Below are 21,779 nucleotides of genomic sequence, written 5' to 3' on the forward strand. Positions count from 1 at the left end.
GCTTGAACCTGATAACTGTATGTAAGACTTTGTCTCCCTCTACAACTTTAACACCCTCCCCCACACTCACATATACACACTTCTCTCCATTACTCCATTACCAAACTGAAAATTCCTTGTTGCCTCAGGAGATGACTTATGAAACGAAGTTGTGCCATAAATTTATTGTTTTTCCCAGTTCTACTCAGTATCTTCTTATCAGTTATTCGATGTGCAGTGCCACCACTATTTTTCGGTGCTACTGAGTTAAATTGTGATGTTGAAATGGCTGTTGCAAAACATCTTAGGAATGAGCCAGCTCAGAGCCGACCAAACAACATTATGTCAGATGCAGCAATGCCACAGGCAGATTCCCACATTGTGCTCCAGGAAAGGGGCTGGCACTGCCATAACGACGACACAGCAGAAAGGCGTTGGTAGGCCAGTTGCTACACATCCAATCAACAGACTTCTTATGGTTTACATGGTTACAAGCTGTGATTTGCGAAGCAAGAATGTTCTGTCCGATCATAAATTGCCACTATATTCAGTGAAAGGTGCCTCAGTCTGGTATCTACTATCTTCGAGAAGAGGTGTATGCCACTCCTCGAAGCGACATGATGCTTCAAGTAACCACCACGAGATTTGGCCTCCACTACCTGTGGGCCCCTGCTTCTGGTTTAAGATAAGTGCTGTGGGCTTAGCATCTTCCAGCCAGTGCACCAACTACCATGTGCATTGTAAGGTTTATGATCGAGACGACAAGGCTTGTGCCAGTGGACCAGGAGACTGACAAATGTGACAACACTTGCAGTGTAATGCGTGAGCCGGCCGGAGTGGCCGTGAGGTTCTAGGCGCTGCAGTCTGGAACCGAGCGACCGCTACGGTCGCAGGTTCGAATCCTGCCTCGGGCATGGATGTGTGTGATGTCCTTAGGTTAGTTAGGTTTAACTAGTTCTAAGCTCTAGGGGACTAATGACCTCAGAGGTTGAGTCCCATAGTGCTCAGAGCCATTTTTTTGTAATGCGTGATGTAGGCGAAGGCTGCTGCGCAGTCCAAGGACTAGACTTTCTGATCAAGCATCATGACGAAACTGAGTTTTGATAACGAGCGGTGGAACTGAGGGGGATAACTTTAAAGCTGGGGGAAGCTGTCACAATCGAAATACTGTTGTAAGGTTCATTTATCATGATAGGAGAAATGCGGGCAAAATCACTAAGGCTTAGTTTGCATGATATAGTGCCACAAGGCATTGGGAAGTTGGTTTGGGTGACCGATTGTGTTGCTAACTTATACGATTCTGGACTTCCCCTTCGGGTAGGGAATCGTCGTTGAGTACGCAATGTTCCCTGATTGTGAGCGCTTCTCCTGTCAGTACTCACGTTGAGACGTTATCTGAATTCCGTCCTTGTGGCTGGGAGTTCACGTTTCTTATCTGTAGAATACAGACAGGAGAAGACAGTGTTAGATTATACTAGTTAGAGGACCGCCTTCTGCCGTCCTAGTGTTTAATGAGTTTTTTATTTTGTGGCTGGAGTTCATCCATCGTCGCAGACGCGTACGAGAATCATCACTCCGACACTCGGGAAGCAGTACATTCGGTGATATTGCTAATTGCTTTGGTTTATTAAGGCTATAAAGCTGAAAGGCTGGGATCACGTAAGTTTGAATTCCACTGAGGTTGCAAACCACTGTACATCATCTTTGTAACTAGTGTCTTCTAGAGTTTGGGACGTAAACGATATCAGTCATCTCACGTTATTTATATTAAATCGCGTAGCCACAAAAAGGGGCACATTTGGGCAGTTGGCCAATAATATTACTCTGGAAACTCATTTGTATCTCTTTATGTCCATGGCACATCGACATATAAATATATATACTGGATAAAGAAGTTTTTACCTACAATAAATGTATATGGAGAAACAACATTTATTATTTAGTAGTTACCAGTTCCCTTAATCATTCATTTATTTTTATGTTTTAATTTATATGTCAATGAGCAAGAAAGAGGAGACAATATTACCGATAAGAGATGCTAAGATCTGCTTCAAGTGTTAGACAGACAGGGCCAAATCTTCACTTTCCCGTTTAGTATTTTCCATTGCGTACATTCATTTGTGCACCCGCCTGGAATAGCATCTTGGAAACCATACAAATACCTTCAAGATATACTTCCTAACACTTAAATTTATATTCTATGTTGGCAAAACCCTCTTTTTCATTAATACTTTTCTTGCTATAGTCAGTCTTCATTTTATATCGTCTCTACTTCAGCCTTCATCAGTTATTTTGCTGCCCAATAGTCCTTTTAGTGTCTCATATCGTAATCTGATTCCTTAACACTACCTGATTTAACCCTCGCAATACCAAGGAAGAGGGAAGGGGTACTTGATGCGTACCTTTTCAGAATACTGTAATCTAGTCATGTACATAATATTTTAAAATTTTGAAAAAAATATATTTGTGATTTTTAATGAATTCTTCTACCAGATTCCGTACTTGTTTTAAATATTTCAGTAAAACTTAACGGAAAATTTAGGTCGTGTCAGTGGTATAGAATTTTCAAAACAGGTATAATATTCATATTTTAAGTTTTAGGACCCTTCTTACACATAAATATATCTTTAAAAAAGTATGTTGTGCGTAAAAGACAATGAAAATTCACGAAATCCGAATATCTTTTTGTTGGTCTTATATTACGCTTCCCCTTTGCAGTACACGTTATGGAAAATCCGTTAGTACTGCTAGGTTTATTTCGAATACGTTCCAAGATTTCAAACTTTCATTTAGAACAACATAGATTTCCAAAAATTCACGTGTTACCAGTCGTGGAGGAAAATGTAGGACTGAGCGTCTCTCCTATTTCAGAACATTAACTGTTATTATTGTAACTTCCAGAAGAAAAGAGTACATTGAGGTAACTATTTCTAGATCTTTCAAGCCCACTAGCGAGAACAAAGAGAAAAGACGGTTGGGATGCAGTAATGGGTAATGTCTTTAGAGTGTATTGTGGGATTGGAGAAGTATGAGGAAGGACAACTATTGTCTCCTTTTCATGACTTTACGCCTCTTATCGTCAGATATAATTTTTAAATGACGAATGGTGACCAGAGGAAAGACGTTACCTCAAAGTATCTCTAGACAAATAGGTTTTAATCTAAGTATAATGTGCGGCGTTTATGTAAAAGGCCGATTTCAGAAGCTTCTCTGTCCTGATGCGCTTGAGACAAATGCTTTAACATTGTCATTGTCTATGCCAACAAAAGGTGCAGTGCATGTGATTTCTCCAGTTCTATTTCCTTGGAAGCCGTTTTGATTGGCTACTAAAACACTTATGTTTTAAGAGCTATAAAATAAACGATTGCGTATAAGATTACAATAATCGAATAGCATACATAACGTAAAAAGTTTTCATCAGCGTATTATCAGTTCATCATTTTGAGCTATTTCTCCCTTCTCAGACAGCTTCTCGCACAAAGACGTTCTAACATTGTTAGCTGCTTATTCCAGCGACTTTCGTTAGACTGGCTCAGTTATCAATCAAGAGCATTAAGAAGACCACTTTTCTTTACGTAAGTGACCCCGTTCTTTCGCCACAGTCAAAAGACCATGCATTATGGACAGTTGACGCATATATACTCGACATTAAATTTATTTCATTGCCCTGTATTTAGCATACGGCAGGAACAATTCAATCGCGAATATATCGCGCAGTGCAACGACATTGTTGGTACCTTGATCAGTCGTGTGCTGTATGGTTCAAATGACTCTGAGCACATGGGACTTTACTTCTGAGGTCATCAGCCCCTAGTACTTAGAACTACTTAACCTAACTAACCTAACGACCACACACAACCATGCCCGAAGCAGGATTCGAAACTTACAGACTGAAGCGCATAGAACCACTCGGCCACTCTGGTCTGCGTTTACTGTACGACTTTCAAAGTAGAGTCGTCGATACCAATACACCTTAATCGTCTAAATAATTCTCTTAGGATATTACAGACCGTTTATGGTTCATCTGGACGCTGGGTTGTAAACAAAATGCAAGATCTGAGAGTCAAGTCAATAAAACAGGTGACAGTACGTGTCAGCTAATGGTTTCTTGTCACGCTAGACGTCCACATATCCGTCGTTGCTGAGTATTCACCTTCTGTTATATGAGCAATTACATTAGGCATAATTATATGTCGTAGGCTTTTCACACTTCCTGCCATGTACCGCGACACAGCTGTGGGGTGAGATATAATGGCCTTTGCAGTGTTGATTAACGTATGAACAAGATCCATAAGAGCTTCACATCTTATAGCTCCGTATGATCTTACGTCTCGTGCACATATAGCGACACATTTATCGACAGTTATGTCCTGAGCAGGTTTAGGAAGTCGTTTCTCGGCAACACAAGACCCTTGTTTATTAGACACGCATAGATGGCGAGAAATGTGCGAAGTGACACTGGACCCTTCAGCAAGAGAGCAAATTTCACCGCACAGCGAACAGCAAACAAAACAAACTTTTTTTCTAACGCCATCAACAATAGGGTTTAACTCGGTCCAAAGTGAACATTTAAGATTCGCTTCAGGATGTGTGGTTCTTCACTCACCACTGATTAGTTTTTCTTTTACTTCCCATTTTAATTGACATGTTCTCCTTCTTCTGCAGACCACATTAGTTTCCTCGCTCATTTTGTGAGTTACGACAAAAATGAAGAAATCCCACCACCCCACTAAACACTGCTCTACTCACCGCTCATAGTCCGTAGCTCACAACTGCGGTCAGTGCTACCAACAGCCCGTAGGTCGCAGTACAACAGTGCTAGCGCAAGGCACTGGTGCAGTGACGTCACGAGCTCGCTCAGTGTGGAGCAGTGAGACCGAGGGACGTGGACTGCGTCTCCATGCGCAACTCTGCTGAGGCCGTGGCATACAGGTGCTTCTGCAACTGCACTGCTCGGCCCTTGAGGTGACATCAGGGACTCGCTCGGCCCGAGACTGGTGAGGCCAGTGCGGCCGCAGCTCGTGGGCCGGGCCTCTGCGCACGACTCAGCACCGTGCAGCCCGGCGGATCACGATGCAGCTGCAACGGCTGAACCTGCAGTGCGAGGCAAGGCTCGCACCTGTGTCATGGCTACGTTCCTGGACGGGCCGCGCCTCGATGCCCATTTCTGCTACAAAGTGCACAACCAGAGCTTACACTCAGCCGGTCGTCACCAACTGTTTGACATCATATCAGCTAACTGCGACGTCACTCCAGCAGTGGCTGCATCAATCCGCACGGGCAGTCAAGTCCCTGAACTGACTTAACCTCTTATCCTCAGAACAATGATACCTCTCAAATTTTAATTTATTCTATCTTGTACACATATCTCCCGTGCCAATGAAAACGATTTGTCAAACTGTTTCTTTAAAACATGTCAAACTGTGCATTGTTCTTTGTTGTATACACCAATCTTGTAATTTCATTGTACTAACGACATGAATCACTACTCATGTAACAGCCAGTATCGTTGTCAAATGTATCGTAGGAAAATGTAAGACCACAAGAAAATTTTTCTTTCTTTATGTTTATGAAACATGTGTGTACCAGAAATTCCACAAATGTTATTAAGTACATGTAATACTTTCTACGATAATGAAGAACAGCGAAGCCTTCACATTCCTTCTGCTATCAGCTAGGAAATGCCTTCCTGTTTCGTATTGTCCTTTGTTCTTTAGATTTCGCTATGTATGCATATATGTTGTTAGCTCTTGTTGTTGTTGTTGTTGTTGTCTTCAGTCCAGAGACTGGTTTGATGCAGCTCTCCATGCTACTCTATCCTGTGCAAGCTTCTTCATCTCCCAGTACCTACTGCAACCTACATCCTTCTGAATCTGCTTAGTGTATTCATCTCTTGCTCTCCGTCTACGATTTTTACCCTCCACACTGCCCTCCAATACTTATTTGGTGATCCCTTGATGCCTCAGAACATGTCCTACCAACCGATCCCTTCTTCTAGTTTAGTTGAGCCACAAACTTCTCTTCTCCCCAATCCTATTCAATACCTCCTCATTAGTTATGTGATCTACCCATCTAATCTTCAGCATTCTTCTGTAGCCCCACATTACGAAAGCTTCTATTCTCTTCTTGTCCTAGCTAGTCATCGTCCATGTTTCACTTCCATACATGGCTACGCTCCATACAAGTACTTTCAGAAACGACTTCCTGACTCTTAAATCAATACTCGATGTTAACAAATTTCTCTTCTTCAGAAACGCATTCCTTGCCATTGCCAGTCTACATTTGGTATCCTCTCTACTTCGACCATCATCAGTTATTTTGCTCCCCAAATAGCAAAACTCATTTACTACTTTAAGCCTCTCATTTCCGAATCTAATTCTCGCAGCACCACCCGATTTAATTCGACTACATTCCATTATCCTCGTTTTGATTCTGTTGATGTTCATCTTATGTCCTCCTTTCAAGACACTTTCCATTCCGTTCAGTTGCTCTTCCAGGTCCTTTGCTGTCTCTGACAGAATTACAATGTCATTGGTGTACCTTAAATCTTTTATTTCTTCTCCATGGACTTTAATTCCTACTCCGTATTTTTCTTTTTTGCCTTTACTGCTTACTCAATATACAGATTGAATAACACCGGGGAGAGGTTACAACCCTCTCTCACTCCCGTCCCAACCACTGCTTCCCTTTCATGCCCCTCGACTCTTATAACTGCCATCTGGTTTCCGTACAAACTGTAAATAGCCTTTCGCTCCCTGTGTTTTATCCCTGCCACATTCAGAATTTGAAAGAGAGTATTCCAGTCAACATTATCGAAAGCTTTCTCTAAGTCTGCAAATGCTAGAAACGTAGGTTCGCCTTTCCTTAATCTATTTTATAAGACAAGTCGTAGGGTCACTGTAGTCTCACTTCTTCCAACATTTCTACGGAATCCAAACTGCCCTTCCCTGAGGTCGGCTCTACCAGTTTTTCCATTCGTCTGTAAAGAATTCGTGGTAGTATTTTGCAGCTGTGACTTATTAAACTAATAGTTCGGTAATTTTCACATCTCTCAACACCTGCTTTCTTTAGGATTGGAATTATTATATTCTTCTTTAATTCTGAGGTTATTTCGCCTGTCTCATACATCTTGCTCACTAGATGGTAGAGTTTTGTTAGGCCTGGCCCTCCCAAGGCTGTCATTAGTTCTAATGTGATGTTGTCTACTCCCGGGGCCTTGTTTCGACTTAGGTCTTTCAGTGCTCTCTCAAATTCTTCACGGAGTATCATATCTCGTATTTCATCTTCATCTACATTCTCTTCCATTTCTATAATATTGTCCTCAAGATCATCGCCCTTGTATAGACCCTCTATATTAGGCTCGCCCCCGTGCCCCGCGGCGCAAGGCAGTGTAGTTCAGCGCCGTGTACACGACCGTATGCCGCTAGTGTCGGCATAGGCACAGAGAGAGAGAGAGAGAGAGAGAGAGAGAGAGAGAGAGAGATAGCTGCGGAGTGAGTGAGACCTCTTAGCACTGCTCGGCGCTGGACTGTCATGCGGTCTGATCCAACGTAAACAAAACATTATATTTTAGAAATAGTTTTATGTAAGGGATATAGTGTCTCATTCTTATTGTTAATAGTTACAAGTAAATATTTTTTTTATACTTCGTGCTACAGTTTTCTGTATCACTTTTCAGAGTTTAGAAATCGGATCCTTAGTCTGATGTTTTGTACATGATAATTTCAACTGACCAAGTTTGAAAACTTATCAAAAATAGATTTAAGGTTATAAATCTCTTTAATTCTTACAGTCAACATTGTTAAAGACGACAATTAACATTTTACACGTTTTTCTTTTTCGAAGAAACGATTTTGTCTAGGTTTGGTACAATATTCCGTGAGACAGCTTACCTCAAAGAATTTGTCAAATTTTTATCGCCAAGTAATGAACGGTTCTTAGTTTTAGCAAGCTTTAAAAGAGAGAAAAAGCGCTCACAAATATACGTAGAGCCAAACATTGGGAGAAATTTGGCCGCGTGCTTGTGCAAAAGAGGATATTTCTCTCGTGGAAGACATCTGTAAAAATCATCCAAAGTTTTACACATAAGAAAGTGGTTCTTCAGGCGGATATCGCACTGCAGGTCAATCAGCTCTAGTTGAAGCACTTGTGAGACGTCCTCTGCCCGAAGGGAAAACGGGCGAACAAATATATATAAGGCCAGTTGTAGCTCACTTATCTTCAAAAATTTGTTTTCAAACTGTTCTTGTAATTCGCAAATGATTTGAACATAATCTGAAAACTCCACACCTTCTTTAACACTGCCTAGTGCAGAAAAGCGTCCACAATTCTTCTCGCGCAACTGTTTTCCCCACAAAATAACATTTTTTTAAAATGCTTGAATCGTCTGCACTAAATCAGCAACAGAGTGGTTTTCGCCTTGGAGTGAAATGTTCAAAGTATTTAAATGACCGTTAAGGTCACTCAAAAAAGCCAAATTCGCCACACACTTAGGATCACAAAGTATTTCTTCTGGCGTCCTTTCATTTCAAAAAGATATTTATTTCACCCCTCAAGGAGAAAAACCGATTAAGCACATTTCCTCTGCTCTGCATCTTACTTCGGTGTGGTAGGGGATGTCAGGGCATTCCGCTTCGATATCAGCGAGAAATTCTTTAAATTGGAGATGTGTGAGTCCATGCGATCGAAGATAATTAACAGTTCAAAGAACTGTCTCCATAACACTTTTTATGTTGACAATCTTCGCACAAAGTGCCTCCTGGTATATCAGACAATGGACTGCCGCGAATAAGGAAGAGCCAACTTCAGCCATTTTTGACCTGACGTAACCCAGGAATCCAGTGCGTATCCCTCTTAGCGCAGGGGCTCAATCCGTTGTTACACTGGTCAGGCGTTCCCGTTTTAAACCCACTGACTCTAACACGTTTTCCACGGCTAGAAAAATATCCAAACCGGTGGTTGTGTCTTATAATGGTATAAGGTCGAGTGGCGCGGCGGACGGTCGGGCGGTCCGCACGGCCAGCTAAGCGACACGGCTCGGCCACTGTGGCAACATACGAATTCTCCCGGGGCGATGGCCGCGGGCGATCGCGGGCGCTAGCGCCCCAGGGGCACAGTTTGGACGAGCCTCCTTCCAACTTTTTGCTTTCCCTTCTTTGCTTATTACTGGATTTCCATCTGACATCTTGATATTCATGCAAGTCGTTCTCTTTTCTCCAAAGATCTCTTCAGTTTTCCTGTAGGCAGTATCTATCTTACAACTAGTGATATGCTCCTCTACATCCTTAGATTTGTCCTCTAACCATCCCTGCTTAGCCATTTTGTGCTTCCTGTCGATCTCATTTTTGACACGTTTGTATTCTTTTTTGCCTGCTTCATGTACTGCATTTTTGTATTTTCTCCATTCTTCAATTAAATAATATACGAGGTGAGTTTGAAAAGTCTGTGAAAAAAAACCGCTTACATGTTTGGGGTAATATTTTTTATTTTTCAACATAGTCTCCTTTTCAATTTATACACTTCGTCCAATGCTGTTCTAATTTGTTGATCCCTTCCGAATAATAGGAATTGTCTAAGTCTGCAAAATAGCTAATAGTTGCTGAAATCACCTCCTCGTTTGAATAAAATCTTTGTCCCACCAGCCATTTCTTCAAATTGGGGAAGCCAAGGAGCCAAGTGTGGAGAATAAGGGAGGGGGGGATGTGAAATGAGTTGGATTCCTATTTCCATTAATTTTGCGACCACAACTGCTGATGTGTGTGATGGTGCATTGTCATGATCGAAAAGGACGGTCCAATAAAGATGAATAATATTCACCTGTAATAGTTTTACATTATCCAGATAGTCGATGAGGATTATTCCTTACGAATCCCAAAAGACAGTCTCCATAACCGTTCCGGCCAAAGGAATGATCTTCGCCTTTTTTGGTGCAGATTCTCCCTTGGTAACCCATTGCTTAGAATGTTGTTTGCTCTCAGGAGTATAGTAATGTATCCATGTTTCATCCACAGTGACGAAACGACGTTTGATGCACTCTTAAAGTCCTGCGGATTCTGCCTGAACAGCTGCAAACCATCCTTGCAACACTTCGAACGATTCCGTCTTTGGTCAAGCGTGAGCAAACGCGGAAGAAATCTTGCGGATAGCTTTCTCATATCCAAATATTCATGCAAAATATTATGTACCCGTTCATTCGAGATGCCCACATCACTAGCAATCTCACACACTTCAACTCTTCTGTCATCCATCACCATATTATGGATTTTATCTGGAGTGGTAGCCTCAACAGGGCGTCCAGAAAGTTCAGCAACACTTGTGCCCATATGGCCACTCCTAAAATTTAAAATCGCTTATAAACTGTTCTAATCGAAGGCGCAGAACAACATGACTGAAACTGCGTGTGCGTTCTTTGAAAGGATGCTACTAACTAAACATTACCTCGATCGGCGCCGGTGGTGGCATCTCTCGGACTTTGCACGGTCTTTTCATACACCTCTCGTATTTGAGTATATTTAAACTAATACCTTTCAGATACATTAATTTAACAAAATAATCATATCTCTTTGTGTTAATGGCTCTATCAGCTTTGTGTACAGCTATTCGTGAAAGAAATGCAAAACTGCTGACGTGGAGCCCGTCTGCCATTGGTGTGATCCAAATACTGATTAGCAATTTTTCAGATCTTTCATGGTGCACCAAAGAACCTAAAGTCTTTCAGAAACAAAGTCCGAAACTCAATTAACTACATAGCATAATTAGATGACCGATCACGTTATGCACTTGACTTATGAAAATTACATTAAGCCACATCTGTAACTTTGTGTTTCTCTCTTTTACCAACCTGGAATAATAGGAAATCGCAAACACGAATCAACAAGCACTGGTCGGTTAATTTTAGTTGACATTACTGAGCTGACTATCTGCTGGTAAGTGGTAGGTGATCACGACTATTTTCTTTACATTCTCTATCTTCCGTCCACCTTCCCAAGCAGGCGAGGTAACACTTACAACTCACAGCTTACACTCGCCCACCCACCTTCGAGAGAGGATGATGCTATTGCTGGCTGGGGAGCAATTATACTGTGGTCACTCCATGTATGGTTGCAGTTTAATGTCATACCTGAGACACTTATGTTTACAACAACAAAATAATAATAGAACCGCTGCATCAGTTGGTTGCATCGGCCAACAGTGTGAGATAAATAGCTTTTCTCATACGAGAAGGAGCAACGCCGTTAATTTAGACCGATATAGAAACGTCTTTTGCCATGTCAACAGCCGAGGGCGCTGAATCACACGAGATCTACCTTAGTCATGAGTTCTCCCGGTAAATAACTAGGAAATTTGTAGACCAAGAGCCTACCTCTCCCTCCGGCCCCCCTCCCTAATGTTGTTGTTGTGGTCTTCAATCTGCAGACTGGTTTGATGCAGCTGCGCGAGCTAGTCTATTCTGTGCAAGCCTCTTCAGCGCCGCATAGCTAATGCAATGTGCATCAGTTTGAACCTGTTCACTGTATTCAAGATTTTGTCTCCCTCTACATTTTTAACACCCACATATACACATTTTTCTTCATTACCAAACTGACAAGTCCTTGATGTCATAGGATATGCCCTATGAAAAGAATTTGTGCCATATATTTGTTTTCCCCAGTTCGACTCAGTATCTTCCTATCAGTTATACGATCTGCAGCGCCACCACTATATTTCAGCGCTACTGAGTAAAATTGTGATGTTGCCATAGCTGTTGCAGAAAACCTTGGGAGTGAGGCTGCTCAGAGCCGACCATTACGTCAGATGCAGCAATGCCACAGGCAGATTCCCACATTATGCTCCAGGAAAGGGGCTGGCACCACCATTACGACGACACAACACGAAGGCGTTGTCAGGCCGGTTACTACACATCCAATCAACATACTTCATATAGTACACATGGTTGCAAGCTGTGATTTGCGAAGCAAGAACGCTCTCTCCCAACATAAATTGCCATTATTTTCAGTCAAAGGTGTCTTGGTCTGATAGCTACTATTTACGACAAGAAGTGTATGCCACTCCTCGAGGCGACATAATACTTCAAGCAATTACCACGAGATTTGCCCTCCACTACATGTGGGCCCCTGCTGCTGGTTTTAAGATCACTGCTGAGGACTTAGCATCTTCCAGTCTGTGGGCCAACTACCAGGTGCAACCAGCCTTCCGCCATAGAGTGCAGTCGTTTGAGACCATGGCCACCTGTTGCCTCAGTTCCTATACACTCGCTGTCTTCAGCACACGCTATGGAGGATGTTGCACCATAGAATGTTCTAATTTGTTCTTCAATAAAATGTATAACAAATAGTGAAGCTTTTATGAACAGCCATCGATCATCATCCCGACAATAATCCACCACCTCAACTCAGATCTCTGTGTGTTTAGGTCATCCATCCTGAATCTCTACATTTCGATGTCAAAAGAGTGTGTCACCACTAAATTACAGTGACAGAGAAAATTGCTAGTCACCCTACCTGGAGACGATGACTCTCGACTTCCTCAGGGTTGCAGTTTCGTCGACACACAGCATCAATATGCAGTGGGGAGTACACTCGCCTGCCAGTATCACGTCGAGTCAGTGCACCTATAAGCAGCCTTTCAGTTCTGTTCCCATGTGAGACGTATGTGAAGTAAACTCAGTCTGTGCCGGCCGGAGTGGCCGAGCGGTTCTAGGCGCTTCAGTCTGGATTCGCGCGACAGCAACGGTCGCAGGTTCGAATCCTGATTCGGCCATCGATGTGTGTGACGTCCTTAGGTTATTTAGGTTTAAGTAGTTCTAAGTTCTAGGGGACTGATGACCTAAGATGTTAAGTCCCATAGTGCTCAGAGCCAGCCAAACTCAGTCTGTAATCTGAGGATGTGTAAACATGAACTTTATTTATGTCTATGATGAATGGGTGTTTCTCATTATCTGTAAGTGTATAAGATGTTAACCATACGTAGCTCCTCAGGAGGGAAGATGGGTTTTGTCGTGAAGTTGGAGTTTTGTGGTTGTTTTCGCCGCTTTTAATGGGCAGTGTGTACCATTTTGAGCAATAAATGTGGCTCACTGCGATTAAGCACGTAAAGTAGTAGTCATGAGTAGCCGCTCAAATGGAGAAGTTAAGTTACAGTAAGTGTTAGGATAGAATTAGATTAAGTGTCCTTGTTGCCGTACTGTTTTGTTCTCCTCGTTTGTTGTTTGCATAATTAGTGAGGTATACCCTGCCTGAGAGGTTGCGAATTTCTGCAGCCTGGACCAGATGTGGAGGGAAGTGCATGTGCCGATAATTTTGGTGTCTTGCAGAGTGCAACTGCCGACCGAAATTTTGTAGTAGACACTTAGGAAGTGACACAGAAAGCTATCAATAAGGTTGATTGAATTGCAGATGTTTTCGGTACTGAAATGGTACAGACGCCTTTCGTATTTCCGAAGGCCGCAGATTCGGCACCATCTCTGACGCACTGCCTCCTCTGAACGTGGGAAGAAGAAAGGGGAAATGTGTTTGTAAGGTTTATTATCGGGCCGACAAGGTTTGTGCCAGTGGATCAGGAGATAGACAAAAGTGACAACACTAGCAGTGTAATGCGTGATGCAGGCTAAGGCTGCTGTGCAATCCAAGGGTTAGACTTTCTCATCAAGCATCACGCCAAAACTGACGTTCGATGAAGCGCTGTGGAACTCAGGGTGATAATTTTCAAGCTGGGAGAAGCTGTCACCAGTGAAATACACTCACAAGGTTCGTTTGTCAAGAGGGACAAAAGCAGCCAAAATCACTAAGGCTTAATTGGCATGATATAGTGCTACAAGGCACTGGGAAATTTGCTTTAGGTGACCGAAAGCGTACCTAACTTATACGATTCTGGACTTCGCCTCCGGGGAGGGAATCGACGTTGAGTACGCAGTGTTCAGTGATTGAGAGCACTTCTCCTGTCTATACTCACGTTGAGACGTAATCTGCATTCCGTCCTTGTGGCTGGGACTTGGCGATGGCTCTGAGCACTATGGGACTTAACATCTATGGTCATCAGTCCCCTAGAACTTAGAACTACTTAAAGCTAACTAACCTAAGGACAGCACACAACACCCAGCCATCACGAGGCAGAGAAAATCCCTGACCCCGCCGGGAATCGAACCCGGGAACCCGGGCGTGGGAAGCGAGGACGCTACCGCACGACCACGAGATGCGGGCACTGGGACTTGGCGTTTCTTGTTTGTAGAATACAGAGAGGAGATGATAGTATTAGATTATACTAGTCAGAGGACCGCCTCCTGCCGTCCTAGTGTTTATTGAGTTTTTTATTTTGTGGCTGCAGTTCTTCGATCGGCGCAGACGTGTACGAGAACCATCACTTCGACATATGGGACGCAGTAAATTTGGTGATATTGCTAATTGCTTCGGTTTATTAGGCCTATAAAGCTGAACAGCTGCGATAACGTAAGCTTCAATTCCACTGAGGTTGCACACCACTGTAAATCATCTTTGAAACCAGTGTCTTCTAGTGTTCTAGTGTATGGGACGTACATGATAACAGTCATCTCGTGTTATTAATATTATATCACGTTGCCATAAAAAGGAGCGGATTTGGGCAGTTGATCAGTAATATTAGACAGGAAATTCATTTGTATCTCTTTATGTCCATTGCACATCGACATATAAGCATTTGTAATGTATAAAGAAGTTTTAATCTACAATAAATGTATAAGCAGAAACAACATTAATATTAAGTAGCTACTAGTTCCCTTAATCATTCATTTATTTTTATGTTGTAATTTATATGTTAAAGTGCAAGAAGGAGGAAGTAATATCACCGTTAAGAGATTCTAGGGTCTGCTTCAGGGTTTAGTCAGACAGTGCCAAAACTTCATTTTCGCGTTCAGTATTTTGCATTGCGCACATTCATTTTTGCACCCGTCTAGAGTAGCATTTAGGAAACCATACAAATTCCTTCGAGAAATACTTCCTAACACTTAAATATACATTCTATGTTAGCAAATCCGTCTTTTTGTTAATACTTTTCATGCTATAGTCAGACTTCATTTGATATCCTTTCTACTTTGGCCATCATCATTTATTCTGCTGCCCAATAGTCCTTTTAGTGTCTCATTCCGTAATCTGATTTCCTCTACGTGATTTAACCCCCGCAATACCAAGGGAAAGGGAAGGGGTACTTTATGCCTATCTTTTCAGAATACTGTAATCTAGTCATGTTCATTATATTTTAAAATTTTGAAATACATATATTTGTGATTTTTAATGGTTTCTTCTTCCACATGCCGTAAATGTTTTAAATATTCCAGAAAAACTTAACGCAAGAATTTAGGTGTTCTCACTGTTATAGAATTTTCAGAACAGGTGTTACATTAATATTTTCAGGTTTAGCACCCTTCTTACACATAAAGATATCTTTAAAAAGTATGTTGTGCGTAAAAGATAACGAAAATTGACGAAATCCGTATATCTTTGTGTTGGTCATATATTACGCCACCCTTTTGTAGTACACATTATGGGAAACACGTTGGTACTGCTACGTTTATTTCGAATACGTTCCAAAATTTCAAACTTTCATTTATGACAACATGGATTCCCAAGGATTCACGTGTTACCAGTTGTGGAGGAACATTTAGCAATGAAAGTCTCTTGTATTTCAGAACATTAAATGTTATTTTTGTAACTTCCAGAAGCGCAGAGTACATTGAGATAACTATTTCTAGATCAAAAAGTACGCCAGTTCCGTTCGAAACCACTAGCGAGAACAAAGAGGTAAGCGGTTGGAGATGCAGTAAAGTAAAATGTCGTTAAAGCGTATTCTGGGACTGGAGAATTATGAGGAAGGAAAACTATTGTCTCCTTTCCATGACTTTTCGCCTCTTATCGACAGATATCTTTTTTAAATGACGAATGGTGGCCAGAGGAAAGTTGCTACCTCAAAGTATCTCCAAATACTGATTAGCAGTTTATCAGTCCGAAACTCAATAAACTATACAGCATAATTCGATTGACCAATCGTGTTACGCACTTGCTTTATGAAAATTACTTGGAGCAACATCAGGCGAAGGCTGCTGTGCAATCCCAGGGCTAGTCATTCTCATCAAGCATCATCGCGGAACTGACCTTCGAAGACGAGTAGTGGAATTCAGGGGGATAATGTTCTTGCTGGGGGAAGCTGTCATCATTGAAATACTGTTGCAAGATTCGTTTATCACGTTAGGACAAATGCAGGGAAAATCACTAAGGCTTAATTTGCATGATATAGCGCCACAAAATTATTCAGTAAAACTTAACGCAAAAATTTGTGTCTTGTCAGTGGATGTGAATTTTCAGACCAGTTGTCATATTCATATTTTCAGGTTTAGGACCCTTCGAACACATAAATATATCTTTAAAATGTATGTTTTGCGCAAAAGACAACGGAAATTTACGAAATCCGTATATCTTTGTGTTCGTCATACACTACGCCCCCATTTTGTAGTACCCGTTATGGGAAACACGTTAGTACTGCTAGGTTTAGTTCGGATACGTTCGATTACCTTTCATTTAGTTCCATTGAGGGTTACCTTATAATTCCTTTTCAGGGCACTATCTATTTCATTTAACTGTTATTCCAATTTCTTTGCTGTCTCTGACAGAACTGGAGTGTCACCAGTAAACGTCAAAAAATTTATTGATTCGCCCTCACATTTAATTCTGTTTACAAATCTATTCTTGTAGTCTTTACTGCTTGTTCGGTGAAGATGTTGAATTACATCGAGTGTAGGCTATCGGAATGTCTTACCCCCATCTTGACATTGCACAATTAGAAATTCAGCAGATGGAGTAGCTGAATTCATGTGCTTCAACAAGATTTGTTCTTTGATGGGATTGGGCTGTGAAATACATGTCCAGTCAAATTACTCCTCTACTCTTTATACCGGAGGGCAGCAAAATTCGTATTTCAGTGCATATACGGCAAAAATTCAAACTTTCATTTAGTACGACATGGATTCCCAAGGATTCACGTGTTAACAGTTGTGGAGTAACATGTAGGAATGACCGTCTCTCCTATTTCCGAACTTCTTATGGTCTACATGGTTGCAAGCTGTGATCTGCAAAGCGATAACGCTCTGTCCCAAAATAAATTACCATTATTTTCAGTCAAAGGTGAAATTTGCCCTACTTCTGGTTTTAAGATCAGTGCTGTGGCCTAGCATCTTCCATCCAGCGGGCCACCTTCAGGCCAACTACCAGGTGCAAAAAGCCCTGTGCTATAGAAGGCAGTCGCTTGAGACCATGGCCACCTGCTGCATCAGTTCCTAAACATTCACTGTCTTCAGCACACGTTATGGAGGATGTTGCACCACAGAATGTTCTAGTTTGTTCTGCAGTAAAATGTATGACTAATAGTGAAGTTTTTATGAGCAGTCAACTATCTTCACCCCGACAACATTCCACCACCTCAACTCAGACCTCCACATGTCCATCTACATCTACATAGATACTCTGCAAATCACATTTAAGTGCCTGGCAGAAGATTCATCGAACCACCTTCACAATTCTCTATTATTCCAATGTCGTATAGCGCGCGGAAATAATGGACACCTATATCTTTCCGTACTAGCTCCGATTTCCTTTATTTTATCGTGGTGATAGTTTCTCCCTATGTAGGTCGGTCTCAACAAAATATTTTCGCATTCAGAGGAGAAAGTTGGTGATTGGAATTTGGTGAGAAGTTTCCATCGCAACGAAAAACGCCTTTCTTTTAATGATTTCCAGCCCAAATCCTGTATCATTTCTGTGATACTTTCTCCCATATTTCGTAATAACACAAAACGTGCTGCCTTTCCTTGAACTTTTTCGATGTACTCCGTCAGTCCTATCTGGTAAGGCTCCCACACTGCGCAGCAGTAATCTAAAAGAGGAAAGACAAGCGTAGTATCCTCTTGTAGCGTAGTGTCCTCCTTAGTAGGTTTGTTACATTTTCTAAGTGTCCTGCCAATAAAACGTAGCCTTTCTTTAGCCTTCCTCACAACTGTTTCTATGTGCTCTTTCCAATTTAAGTTGTTCGTAATTGTAATACCTAGGTATTTAGGTGAATTTGCGGCTTTTAAATTAGACTGATTTATCGTGTAACCGAAGTTTAAACAGTACATTTTAGCACTCATGTGGATGACCTCCCACTTTTTGTTATTTAGGGTCAACTGCAACTTTTGCACCATTCAGATATTTTTTCTTAATCGTTTTGGATTTTGTTTTGATCTTCTGATGACTTTATTAGCCGATAAACGACAGTGTCATCTGCAAATAACCGAAGACGGCTGCTCAAATTGTCTCCCAAATCGTTTAGATATATAAGAAACAGCAAAGGGCCTATAACACTACCTTGGGGAACGCCTCAAATCATTTCTGTATTACTCGATCACTCTCCGTCAGCTACTACGAACTGTGACCTCTCTGACAAGAAATCGCAAATCCAGTCACATAACTGAGGCAATATTCAATAGGCACGCCATTTCCCTATGAGCAGCTTGTGTGGTACAGTGTCAAAAGCTTTCCGGAAATCCAGGAATACGGAATCGATCTGAAATCACTTGTCAACAGCACTCAGAGTTCGTGTGAATAAAGAGCTAGTTGCGTTTCACAGGAACGATGTTTTCAAAACCCGTGTTGACTGTGTGTCAATAGACCGTTTCCTTCGAGGTAACTCACAATTTTCGAACACAATATATTTTCTAAAATCCTGCCGCATATCGACGTTAGCGATATAGGCCTGTAATTTAGTGCATTACTATTACTACCTTCCTTGAATGTTGGTGTGACCTGTGCAACTTTCCAGTCTTTGGGTACGGATCTTTCGTGGAGCGAACGGTTGTAAATCATTGTTAAGCATAGAGCTAAGGCATCAGCATACTCGGAAAGGAATCTAATTGGGATACAGTATGGACCAAAAGACTTGCTTTTATGAAGTGATTCGAGTTGCTTCACTACTTCGAGGATATTTACTTCTACGTTACTCATGTTGGCAGCTGTTCTCTATTCGAATTCTGGGATATTTACTGCGTCTTCTTTTGTGAAGGCATTTCGGAAGGCTGTGTTTAGTAACTCTGCTTTGGCAGCACTGTCTTCGATAGTAACTCCATTGTTATCGCGCAGAGAAGGCATTGATTGTTTCTTGCCGCTAACGTACTTCACATACGACCAGAATCTATTTGAATTTTCTGCCAGGTTTAGAGACAAAGTTTCGTTATGGTAACTGTTGTAGGCGTCTCGCATAGAACTCCGCGGTAAATTTCGAGCTTCTGTCAAGGATCCCTAATCTTGGGGATTTTGCGTCGTTTAAATTTGGTACGTTTGTTTCGTTGTTTCTGCAACAGTGTTCTAGTCCGTTTTGTGTACCAAGGAGGATCCACTGCGTTGTTTGTTTGTTTATTTGGTGTAAGTCTCTGAATTGCTGCCGATACTACTTCTTTGAATTTAAGCCACGTCTGGTCTACGCTTTATATTATCAATTTGGAATGAGTGGAGATTGTCTCTCAGGTAGGCGTCAAGTGAATGTTTATTTGCTTTTTTGAATAGGTATATTTTTCGCTCGTTTTTCGAGAATTTGGCGATTACAATATTCAGTCTCACTACGACAACTCTGTGTCCACTAATCCCTATATCGGTTTTGCTGCTCGTTATTAACTCAGGATTATTTGTTGCTAAGAGGTAAACTGTGTTTTCACAACCGTTTACTATTCGCGTGGGCTCATGAACTAACTGCTCGAAATAATTTTCAGAGAATGCGTTTGACAAAATTTCGGCTGATATTTTATGCGTACTTCCGGAATTAAACATGTATTTTCGCCAACATATCGAGGGTAAATTAAAGTCACCACCAACTATTATCGTATGAGTCGGGTACGTGTTTGAAATCAAACTCAAGTTTACTTTGAACATTTCAGCAACTGTATCACCTGAACTGGGAGGGCAGTTAAAGGGTCCCGTTATTATTTTATTCCGTTTGCGAACAATGACCTCAGCCCATACTAACTCACAGGAAGTATCTACTTCAATTTCGCGACAAGTTAAACTACTTCTGACAGCAACAAACACGCCACCGGCAACGGTGTTTAGCTTATCTTCTCGGAACACCGTTAGTTTAAAAAATAGCCCTGAGCACTATGGGACTTAACATCAGAGGTCATTAGTCCCCTAGAACTTAGAACTACTTAATTCTAACCAACGTAAGGACATCACACACATCCATGCCCGTGGCAGGATTCCAACCTGACCCCGTAGCAGTCTCGCAGCTCGAGACTGAAACGCCTAAAACCGTCGGCCATCGGTCCGGCACACCGTTAGGTTCTTCACATATATTTCGGCTCACCTTATATCCTATTTTAGCCAGCTTTCAGTGCCTATAAAGATTTGAGCATCAGTGCTTTCTATCAGCGCTTGGAGCTCTGGTACTTTCCCAACACAGCTACAACAATTTACGACTGTTATACCAATGGTTCCTGTATCTATGATCCTCCTGTGTTCAGCTTGCACCCTTTGTGACTGAAGCCCTTCTTGTGTATTCCCGAGACCCTCTAACCTAAACAACCGTCCAATCCACGCCACACCCCCGTTCCACCCGTGTAGCCGCCTCCTGCGTATAGTGCACACCTGACCTATTCAGTGGAACCCGAATCCCAACCACCCGTTGGCGCAAGTTGAGGAATCTGCAATCGTTCCTGTCGACTATGCTGCAAATGGTCAGCTATGCTTTCATCTTGCAAGCATGACTGGCAGCCTTTACCACTTCTGTTAGCCGCTCGAAACCAGACAGAATCTCTTCTGATCCAAAGTGACACACATCACTGGTACCGACATGAGCAACCACCTGCAGTTGGCTGCACACTGTGCTCTTCATGGGATCGGGGAGGACCCTTTCCACATCTGGAATGACTCCAACCGGTATGCACACGGAATGCACATTGGTTTTCTTACCCTTCTGGTCAGCAAGGCCCTTAGGGACCCCATAACGCACCTAACGTTGGAGCTCCCAACTACCAATAATCCCACCCTCTGCAATTGCCCAGATCTTGCAGGCTGAGTGGTTTCCTCTGAAACAGGACAGGCGACAGCATGTGGCTCAGCGACAGCGTCAGCCACATGCAGTGCCTGGAACCTGTTTGTCAGACAAACCGGCGAGGCCATATGTGCTCACGCTTGGGAAGTCATTTGCCGCCTGCTTCGTCCTGGGGCGACCTCTACATTTTGATGTCAGAAGTGTGTGTCACCACTAAATTTCAGTGACAGAGGAACCTTACCAGCCACCCTCCCAGGAGACGATGTCTCTCGGCTACGTGAGATTTGCAGTTTCGTCGACAAAAATGGTTCAAATGGCTCTGAGCACTATGGGACTCAACTTCTAAGGTCATTAGTCACCTAGAACATAGAACTAGTTAAACCCAACTAACCTAAGGACATCATACACATCCATGCTCGAGGCAGGATTCGAACCTGCGACCGTAGCGGTCTCGCGGTTCCAGACTGCAGCGCCTAGCACCGCACGTCCACTTCGGCCGGCTTTCGTCGACAGACAGCATCAGTATGCAGTAGGTGATTGCACTGACTGTTCTTTCTTTTCCCCTGCGAGTGTCACGTCGAGTCAGTCCACCTTTTACCAGCGATTCAGTTCTGTTTCCATGTGTGACATGTGCCAAGTAAACTCAGGCTGGGTTCTGAGCATGTGTAAATATTAACGTAATTTTTCTCTGTCATCAATGGGTGTGGCTCATTGTCTGGAATGGTATAAGGTGTTAAATATGTGAAGGTTCTTAGGAGGAG

This window comes from Schistocerca americana, chromosome X (genome assembly GCF_021461395.2).
Source record: "Schistocerca americana isolate TAMUIC-IGC-003095 chromosome X, iqSchAmer2.1, whole genome shotgun sequence".
Classification (NCBI taxonomy): domain Eukaryota; kingdom Metazoa; phylum Arthropoda; class Insecta; order Orthoptera; family Acrididae; genus Schistocerca; species Schistocerca americana.